This window comes from Medicago sativa, chromosome 3 (assembly GCF_051527215.1).
Source record: "Medicago sativa cultivar Bolivia chromosome 3, Bolivia_mono, whole genome shotgun sequence".
Taxonomy (NCBI): Eukaryota; Viridiplantae; Streptophyta; class Magnoliopsida; order Fabales; family Fabaceae; genus Medicago; species Medicago sativa.
The window spans coordinates 41,990,343-42,000,011 of NC_140751.1; positions in this window are offsets into that span (position 1 = coordinate 41,990,343).

The window sequence follows — 9,669 nt, forward strand, 5'->3', positions numbered from 1 at the left end:
AGATCGAGGGACAAGTTCAACCTTTATCAAGCTTCTAACCATATAAGGCTAAAATCTCATTTTTGGGACAAAGTGATTCCAATACTTTCATTTTTCCGAATATAAAACCAAATAAGTTCACATATCATGTTTCGCATCAAGGAACATCGAGGGACAAGTTCACTGTTTATCAAACTTCTAACCACATAGGCTAACATTTCATTTTCGCGACAAGGGTCATTTCAATACTTTCATTTTACCGAATTTCAAACCAAATAGGTTCACATATCATGTTTCACATCAACGGACATCGAGGGACATGTTCAACCTTCATATTTAACAAACATGCAACAATATAAGCTAAAATCTCGTTTTCGCGATAAGGGTCATCTCATTACTTTCTATTTACCAAATTTAAAACGAAATTGGTTCAAATATTATGTTACGCAATAAAGGACATCGAGGGACAAATTCAACATTAATATTTATCAATCTTTTAACCATATAGGCTAAAATCTCATTTTTGGGACAATGCTCATTCAAATAATTTCATTTTGCCGAATACAAAACCAAATAGGTTCACATATCATGTTTCGTATCAAGGGAGATCGAGGGACAAGTTCAACCTTTATCAAACTTCTAACCATATAGGCTAAAATCTCATTTTCGCGACAAAGTCATTCCAATACTTTCATTTTTCCGAATATAAAACCAAATAGGTTCACATATCATGTTTCACATCAACGGACATCGAGGGACATGTTCAACCTTCATATTTAACAAACATGCAACAATATAAGCTAAAATCTCGTTTTCGCGATAAGGGTCATCTCATTACTTTCTATTTACCAAATTTAAAACGAAATTGGTTCAAATATTATGTTACGCAATAAAGGACATCGAGGGACAAATTCAACATTAATATTTCTCAACCTTTTAACCATATAGGCTAAAATCTCTTTTTTGGGACAATGGTCATTCAAATAATTTCATTTTGCCGAATACAAAACCAAATAGGTTCACATATCATGTTTTGTATCAAGGGAGATCGAGGGACAAGTTCAACCTTTATCAAACTTCTAACCATATAGGCTAAAATCTCATTTTCGCGACAAAATCATTCCAATACTTTCATTTTTCCGAATATAAAACCAAATAGATTCACATATCATGTTTCGTATCAAGGGAGATCGAGGGACAAGTTCAACCTTTATCAAACTTCTAACCATATAGGCTAAAATCTCATCTTTGCGACAAAGTTATTCCAATACTTTCATTTTTCCGAATATAAAACCAAATAGATTCACATATCATGTTTCGCATCAAGGGACATCGAGGGACAAGTTCACTGTTTATCAAACTTCTAACCACATAGGCTAACATTTCATTTTCGCGACAAGGGTCATTTCAATACTTTCATTTTACCGAATTTCAAACCAAATAGGTTCACATATCATGTTTCGCATCAAGGGACATCGAGGGACATGTTCAACCTTCGTATTTAACAAACATGCAACAATATAAGCTAAAATCTCGTTTTCGCGATAAGGGTCATCTCATTACTTTCTATTTACCAAATTTAAAACGAAATTGGTTCAAATATTATGTTACGCAATAAAGGACATCGAGGGACAAATTCAACATTAATATTTATCAAACTTTTAACCATATAGGCTAAAATCTCATTTTTGGGACAATGCTCATTCAAATAATTTCATTTTGCCGAATACAAAACCAAATAGGTTCACATATCATGTTTCGTATCAAAGGAGATCGAGGGACAAGCTCAACCTTTATCAAACTTCTAACCATATAAGGCTAAAATCTCATTTTCGCGACAAAGTGATTTCAATACTTTCATTTTTCCGAATATAAAACCAAATAAGTTCACATATCATGTTTCGCATCAAGGGACATCGAGGGACAAGTTCACTGTTTATCAAACTTCTAACCACATAGGCTAACATTTCATTTTCGCGACAAGGGTCATTTCAATACTTTCATTTTACCGAATTTCAAACCAAATAGGTTCACATATCATGTTTCACATCAACGGACATCGAGGGACATGTTCAACCTTCATATTTAACAAACATGCAACAATATAAGCTAAAATCTCGTTTTCGCGATAAGGGTCATCTCATTACTTTCTATTTACCAAATTTAAAACGAAATTGGTTCAAATATTATGTTACGCAATAAAGGACATCGAGGGACAAATTCAACATTAATATTTCTCAAACTTTTAACCATATAGGCTAAAATCTCTTTTTTATGACAATGTTCATTCAAATAATTTCATTTTGTCGAATACAAAACCAAATAGGTTCACATATCATGTATCGTATCAATGGAGATCGAGGGACAAGTTCAACCTTTATCAAACTTCTAACCATATAGGCTAAAATCTCATTTTTGCGACAAAGTTATTCCAATACTTTCATTTTTCCGAATATAAAACCAAATAGGTTCACATATCATGTTTCGCATCAAGGGCATCGAGGGACAAGTTTACTGTTTATCAAACTTCTAACCACATAGGCTAACATTTCATTTTCGCGACAAGGGTCATTTCAATACTTTCATTTTACCGAATTTCAAACCAAATAGGTTCACATATCATGTTTCGCATCAAGGGACATCGAGGGACATGTTCAACCTTTGTATTTAACAAACATGCAACAATATAAGCTAAAATCTCGTTTTCGCGATAAGGGTCATCTCATTACTTTCTATTTACCAAATTTAAAACGAAATTGGTTCAAATATTATGTTACGCAATAAAGGACATCGAGGGACAAATTCAACATTAATATTTATCAAAATTTTAACCATATAGGCTAAAATCTCATTTTTGGGACAATGCTCATTTAAATAATTTCATTTTGCCGAATACAAAACCAAATAGGTTCACATATCATGTTTCGTATCAAGGGAGATCGAGGGACAAGTTCAGCCTTTATCAAGCTTCTAACCATATAAGGCTAAAATCTCATTTTTGCGACAAAGTGATTCCAATACTTTCATTTTTCCGAATATAAAACCAAATAAGTTCACATATCATGTTTCGCATCAAGGAACATCGAGGGACAAGTTCACTGTTTATCAAACTTCTAACCACATAGGCTAACATTTCATTTTCGCGACAAGGGTCATTTCAATACTTTCATTTTACCGAATTTCAAACCAAATAGGTTCACATATCATGTTTCACATCAACGGACATCGAGGGACATGTTCAACCTTCATATTTAACAAACATGCAACAATATAAGCTAAAATCTCGTTTTCGCGATAAGGGTCATCTCATTACTTTCTATTTACCAAATTTAAAACGAAATTGGTTCAAATATTATGTTACGCAATAAAGGACATCGAGGGACAAATTCAACATTAATATTTATCAATCTTTTAACCATATAGGCTAAAATCTCATTTTTGGGACAATGCTCATTCAAATAATTTCATTTTGCCGAATACAAAACCAAATAGGTTCACATATCATGTTTCGTATCAAGGGAGATCGAGGGACAAGTTCAACCTTTATCAAACTTCTAACCATATAGGCTAAAATCTCATTTTCGCGACAAAGTCATTCCAATACTTTCATTTTTCCGAATATAAAACCAAATAGGTTCACATATCATGTTTCACATCAACGGACATCGAGGGACATGTTCAACCTTCATATTTAACAAACATGCAACAATATAAGCTAAAATCTCGTTTTCGCGATAAGGGTCATCTCATTACTTTCTATTTACCAAATTTAAAACGAAATTGGTTCAAATATTATGTTACGCAATAAAGGACATCGAGGGACAAATTCAACATTAATATTTCTCAACCTTTTAACCATATAGGCTAAAATCTCTTTTTTGGGACAATGGTCATTCAAATAATTTCATTTTGCCGAATACAAAACCAAATAGGTTCACATATCATGTTTTGTATCAAGGGAGATCGAGGGACAAGTTCAACCTTTATCAAACTTCTAACCATATAGGCTAAAATCTCATTTTCGCGACAAAATCATTCCAATACTTTCATTTTTCCGAATATAAAACCAAATAGATTCACATATCATGTTTCGTATCAAGGGAGATCGAGGGACAAGTTCAACCTTTATCAAACTTCTAACCATATAGGCTAAAATCTCATCTTTGCGACAAAGTTATTCCAATACTTTCATTTTTCCGAATATAAAACCAAATAGATTCACATATCATGTTTCGCATCAAGGGACATCGAGGGACAAGTTCACTGTTTATCAAACTTCTAACCACATAGGCTAACATTTCATTTTCGCGACAAGGGTCATTTCAATACTTTCATTTTACCGAATTTCAAACCAAATAGGTTCACATATCATGTTTCGCATCAAGGGACATCGAGGGACATGTTCAACCTTCGTATTTAACAAACATGCAACAATATAAGCTAAAATCTCGTTTTCGCGATAAGGGTCATCTCATTACTTTCTATTTACCAAATTTAAAACGAAATTGGTTCAAATATTATGTTACGCAATAAAGGACATCGAGGGACAAATTCAACATTAATATTTATCAAACTTTTAACCATATAGGCTAAAATCTCATTTTTGGGACAATGCTCATTCAAATAATTTCATTTTGCCGAATACAAAACCAAATAGGTTCACATATCATGTTTCGTATCAAAGGAGATCGAGGGACAAGCTCAACCTTTATCAAACTTCTAACCATATAAGGCTAAAATCTCATTTTCGCGACAAAGTGATTTCAATACTTTCATTTTTCCGAATATAAAACCAAATAAGTTCACATATCATGTTTCGCATCAAGGGACATCGAGGGACAAGTTCACTGTTTATCAAACTTCTAACCACATAGGCTAACATTTCATTTTCGCGACAAGGGTCATTTCAATACTTTCATTTTACCGAATTTCAAACCAAATAGGTTCACATATCATGTTTCACATCAACGGACATCGAGGGACATGTTCAACCTTCATATTTAACAAACATGCAACAATATAAGCTAAAATCTCGTTTTCGCGATAAGGGTCATCTCATTACTTTCTATTTACCAAATTTAAAACGAAATTGGTTCAAATATTATGTTACGCAATAAAGGACATCGAGGGACAAATTCAACATTAATATTTCTCAAACTTTTAACCATATAGGCTAAAATCTCTTTTTTATGACAATGTTCATTCAAATAATTTCATTTTGTCGAATACAAAACCAAATAGGTTCACATATCATGTATCGTATCAATGGAGATCGAGGGACAAGTTCAACCTTTATCAAACTTCTAACCATATAGGCTAAAATCTCATTTTTGCGACAAAGTTATTCCAATACTTTCATTTTTCCGAATATAAAACCAAATAGGTTCACATATCATGTTTCGCATCAAGGGCATCGAGGGACAAGTTTACTGTTTATCAAACTTCTAACCACATAGGCTAACATTTCATTTTCGCGACAAGGGTCATTTCAATACTTTCATTTTACCGAATTTCAAACCAAATAGGTTCACATATCATGTTTCGCATCAAGGGACATCGAGGGACATGTTCAACCTTTGTATTTAACAAACATGCAACAATATAAGCTAAAATCTCGTTTTCGCGATAAGGGTCATCTCATTACTTTCTATTTACCAAATTTAAAACGAAATTGGTTCAAATATTATGTTACGCAATAAAGGACATCGAGGGACAAATTCAACATTAATATTTATCAAAATTTTAACCATATAGGCTAAAATCTCATTTTTGGGACAATGCTCATTTAAATAATTTCATTTTGCCGAATACAAAACCAAATAGGTTCACATATCATGTTTCGTATCAAGGGAGATCGAGGGACAAGTTCAGCCTTTATCAAGCTTCTAACCATATAAGGCTAAAATCTCATTTTTGCGACAAAGTGATTCCAATACTTTCATTTTTCCGAATATAAAACCAAATAAGTTCACATATCATGTTTCGCATCAAGGAACATCGAGGGACAAGTTCACTGTTTATCAAACTTCTAACCACATAGGCTAACATTTCATTTTCGCGACAAGGGTCATTTCAATACTTTCATTTTACCGAATTTCAAACCAAATAGGTTCACATATCATGTTTCACATCAACGGACATCGAGGGACATGTTCAACCTTCATATTTAACAAACATGCAACAATATAAGCTAAAATCTCGTTTTCGCGATAAGGGTCATCTCATTACTTTCTATTTACCAAATTTAAAACGAAATTGGTTCAAATATTATGTTACGCAATAAAGGACATCGAGGGACAAATTCAACATTAATATTTATCAAACTTTTAACCATATAGGCTAAAATCTCATTTTTGGGACAATGCTCATTCAAATAATTTCATTTTGCCGAATACAAAACCAAATAGGTTCACATATCATGTTTCGTATCAAGGGAGATCGAGGGACAAGTTCAACCTTTATCAAACTTCTAACCATATAGGCTAAAATCTCATTTTCGCGACAAAGTCATTCCAATACTTTCATTTTTCCGAATATAAAACCAAATAGGTTCACATATCATGTTTCACATCAACGGACATCGAGGGACATGTTCAACCTTCATATTTAACAAACATGCAACAATATAAGCTAAAATCTCGTTTTCGCGATAAGGGTCATCTCATTACTTTCTATTTACCAAATTTAAAACGAAATTGGTTCAAATATTATGTTACGCAATAAAGGACATCGAGGGACAAATTCAACATTAATATTTCTCAACCTTTTAACCATATAGGCTAAAATCTCTTTTTTTGGGACAATGGTCATTCAAATAATTTCATTTTGCCGAATACAAAACCAAATAGGTTCACATATCATGTTTTGTATCAAGGGAGATCGAGGGACAAGTTCAACCTTTATCAAACTTCTAACCATATAGGCTAAAATCTCATTTTCGCGACAAAATCATTCCAATACTTTCATTTTTCCGAATATAAAACCAAATAGATTCACATATCATGTTTCGTATCAAGGGAGATCGAGGGACAAGTTCAACCTTTATCAAACTTCTAACCATATAGGCTAAAATCTCATTTTTGCGACAAAGTTATTCCAATACTTTCATATTTCCGAATATAAAACCAAATAAGTTCACATATCATGTTTCGCATCAAGGGACATCGAGGGACAAGTTCACTGTTTATCAAACTTCTAACCACATAGGCTAACATTTCATTTTCGCGACAAGGGTCATTTCAATACTTTCATTTTACCGAATTTCAAACCAAATAGGTTCACATATCATGTTTCACATCAACGGACATCGAGGGACATGTTCAACCTTCATATTTAACAAACATGCAACAATATAAGCTAAAATCTCGTTTTCGCGATAAGGGTCATCTCATTACTTTCTATTTACCAAATTTAAAACGAAATTGGTTCAAATATTATGTTACGCAATAAAGGACATCGAGGGACAAATTCAACATTAATATTTCTCAAACTTTTAACCATATAGGCTAAAATCTCTTTTTTGGGACAATGGTCATTCAAATAATTTCATTTTGTCGAATACAAAACCAAATAGGTTCACATATCATGTATCGTATCAAGGGAGATCGAGGGACAAGTTCAACCTTTATCAAACTTCTAACCATATAGGCTAAAATCTCATTTTTGCGACAAAGTTATTCCAATACTTTCATTTTTCCGAATATAAAACCAAATAGGTTCACATATCATGTTTCGCATCAAGGGCATCGAGGGACAAGTTTACTGTTTATCAAACTTCTAACCACATAGGCTAACATTTCATTTTCGCGACAAGGGTCATTTCAATACTTTCATTTTACCGAATTTCAAACCAAATAGGTTCACATATCATGTTTCGCATCAAGGGACATCGAGGGACATGTTCAACCTTTGTATTTAACAAACATGCAACAATATAAGCTAAAATCTCGTTTTCGCGATAAGGGTCATCTCATTACTTTCTATTTACCAAATTTAAAACGAAATTGGTTCAAATATTATGTTACGCAATAAAGGACATCGAGGGACAAATTCAACATTAATATTTATCAAAATTTTAACCATATAGGCTAAAATCTCATTTTTGGGACAATGCTCATTCAAATAATTTCATTTTGCCGAATACAAAACCAAATAGGTTCACATATCATGTTTCGTATCAAGGGAGATCGAGGGACAAGTTCAACCTTTATCAAGCTTCTAACCATATAAGGCTAAAATCTCATTTTTGCGACAAAGTGATTCCAATACTTTCATTTTTCCGAATATAAAACCAAATAAGTTCACATATCATGTTTCGCATCAAGGAACATCGAGGGACAAGTTCACTGTTTATCAAACTTCTAACCACATAGGCTAACATTTCATTTTCGCGACAAGGGTCATTTCAATACTTTCATTTTACCGAATTTCAAACAAAATAGGTTCACATATCATGTTTCACATCAACGGACATCGAGGGACATGTTCAACCTTCATATTTAACAAACATGCAACAATATAAGCTAAAATCTCGTTTTCGCGATAAGGGTCATCTCATTACTTTCTATTTACCAAATTTAAAACGAAATTGGTTCAAATATTATGTTACGCAATAAAGGACATCGAGGGACAAATTCAACATTAATATTTCTCAAACTTTTAACCATATAGGCTAAAATCTCTTTTTTGGGACAATGGTCATTCAAATAATTTCATTTTGTCGAATACAAAACCAAATAGGTTCACATATCATGTATCGTATCAAGGGAGATCGAGGGACAAGTTCAACCTTTATCAAACTTCTAACCATATAGGCTAAAATCTCATTTTTACGACAAAGTTATTCCAATACTTTCATTTTTCCGAATATAAAACCAAATAGGTTCACATATCATGTTTCGCATCAAGGGCATCGAGGGACAAGTTTACTGTTTATCAAACTTCTAACCACATAGGCTAACATTTCATTTTCGCGACAAGGGTCATTTCAATACTTTCATTTTACCGAATTTCAAACCAAATAGGTTCACATATCATGTTTCGCATCAAGGGACATCGAGGGACATGTTCAACCTTTGTATTTAACAAACATGCAACAATATAAGCTAAAATCTCGTTTTCGCGATAAGGGTCATCTCATTACTTTCTATTTACCAAATTTAAAACGAAATTGGTTCAAATATTATGTTACGCAATAAAGGACATCGAGGGACAAATTCAACATTAATATTTATCAAAATTTTAACCATATAGGCTAAAATCTCATTTTTGGGACAATGCTCATTCAAATAATTTCATTTTGCCGAATACAAAACCAAATAGGTTCACATATCATGTTTCGTATCAAGGGAGATCGAGGGACAAGTTCAACCTTTATCAAGCTTCTAACCATATAAGGCTAAAATCTCATTTTTGCGACAAAGTGATTCCAATACTTTCATTTTTCCGAATATAAAACCAAATAAGTTCACATATCATGTTTCGCATCAAGGAACATCGAGGGACAAGTTCACTGTTTATCAAACTTCTAACCACATAGGCTAACATTTCATTTTCGCGACAAGGGTCATTTCAATACTTTCATTTTACCGAATTTCAAACAAAATAGGTTCACATATCATGTTTCACATCAACGGACATCGAGGGACATGTTCAACCTTCATATTTAACAAACATGCAACAATATAAGCT